This window comes from Octopus bimaculoides, chromosome 6, assembly GCF_001194135.2.
Source record: "Octopus bimaculoides isolate UCB-OBI-ISO-001 chromosome 6, ASM119413v2, whole genome shotgun sequence".
Lineage (NCBI taxonomy): Eukaryota > Metazoa > Mollusca > Cephalopoda > Octopoda > Octopodidae > Octopus > Octopus bimaculoides.
In genome coordinates this window covers 91,228,981-91,230,742 of record NC_068986.1, presented here as the reverse complement: position 1 = coordinate 91,230,742, position 1,762 = coordinate 91,228,981, and the positions used below count along the sequence as shown (strand labels likewise).

At 39.0% G+C, this 1,762-nt stretch overlaps 1 protein-coding gene across 4 annotated transcripts in view; it reads left to right on the top strand.

The window, feature by feature from the left end:
* The window catches only part of LOC106869802 (uncharacterized), a 19,192-nt gene that overhangs the window by 9,598 nt on the left and 7,832 nt on the right, over window positions 1–1,762 (top strand). The window lies entirely within an intron of this gene.

The following is a 1,762-nucleotide window of genomic DNA, read 5'->3' as shown; positions in this document are numbered from 1 at the left end:
AATAATTTTATCACCGCCAGAATCGTTTGAGAATCGTTTGTTTACGTAGTCAGCACTTAATGTATTTGGCTGAATGGACGTCAGTCATTGGTTGAAATTACAGAAATACGACAACTTTAACATGAAATAAATTGCAATATAATAATTTTTCTTAAGAAGACTAAGAGAAAAAGATGTTTTATATGACACATTCTACCAGTGTCCCAAGTTTCAAAGTGTTTCGTTAAGAAAATACTGGTGCCCCCGTTTTGAACTAGATCCCATATCTAATATAATAAATGTGTATGTCAGTGTGTCACACTTTTTCAACTTTAATAAATCCTTTCTACTGGAAGCACAAGGCCTCAAATTTTTGGGGAAGGGATTAAGTCGATTACATCAACCTCAGTACGTAACTGGTACTAATTTTATCAACCTCCGTAAAGATGAAAGGCAAATTCGACCTCGGTGGAATTCAAACTCAGAACCTAACGACAGACGAAATACCACTAAGCATTTTGCCTGGTGTGCTAATGATTCTAGCAGCTTGCTGCATTAATATAATATAATAAATGTGTATGTCAGTGTGTCACACTTTTTCAACTTTACTCCTAGAAGCTGTAGTCCAACACATACCACTTTGGAATCAGGCTGACTCCATGAGTAAATTAAAAACATTCTGGGCCAAATCTGGACCCACAATCCTGAAATTTTGGATTCCCAAGTTTTCATTGCTGTGATTGTTTTCAGTGATTTTTTTTTTTTTTTTTATGTGACTTCTTGTGACAAATTTTTTGTACGATAACAATTTTCAATTTTTGATAATCTAAAGGCTAACTCTGTGAGTAAATTAAAAACATTCCCAGCCAAATCCGGACTTACAATCCTGAAATTTTGGGCCCCTATGTTTTCATTACTGCGATTGTTTTTGGCAATACTTTTTTTTTTTTTTTTCGTTAATGTGATTTTTTTGTGACAAATATGATCGTCATTGGGATATGATCCTGGGGGTAGCAATTGCAACAAATCCTCCAAAACAGCAGATCTTCCCATTCAGGGTCAGTTGCTTAAAAGCTATATATGAGCATAAAAGCTGCCATATCGAGCAGCTTTTAAGCAATTTACAAATATAGCTAATTATTCATTTAGGCCAATTAAGCAAGATTTCGACCAATCTGCTGACCATCGAAATTGTTATATTTCCTAAAATGTTCATCAACATTTTACCTACGCACAGGGTCCAGATTCAGTCTCACTGTGTGGCACTTTGGGCAAGTGTCTTCTACTATAGCTTCAAGCTGAACAAAGCCTTGTGAGTGGATTCTGAAAGAAGCCCATTGTATATGTATATTGAAGCATTGTATATGTGCATCGAAGCCTTGATCATTGAACATCGTCTCCAATGGTCAGGTCACGTTCGTCGGATGAACCATCTGAAGGAAAACGTCCTCGTGGAGCCCCCTTGAGGCGGTACAAGGACCAACTCAAATCAACCTTGAAAAGCACCAACATCGACCCCGCACACTGGGAGGATATCTCGGCAAACAGACCCGTCTGGAGACACACCATCAAAACGGGTTCAGCGGACTTCGAGAAAGCCCAAGTCGCAAGAGCTGAACTCAAGAGACGGGAGAGAAAGCAACGCCTTCTCCTTCCCAAACCAACTCCTTCTATCCCTTGTCCACAATGTTCCCGTATGTTTCATGCAACCCTTGGATTGTGGAGCCATCTGCAGTTCAAACACCCAGGAAAATGAACTGGATTGCAAGCTCAGAAACACGAC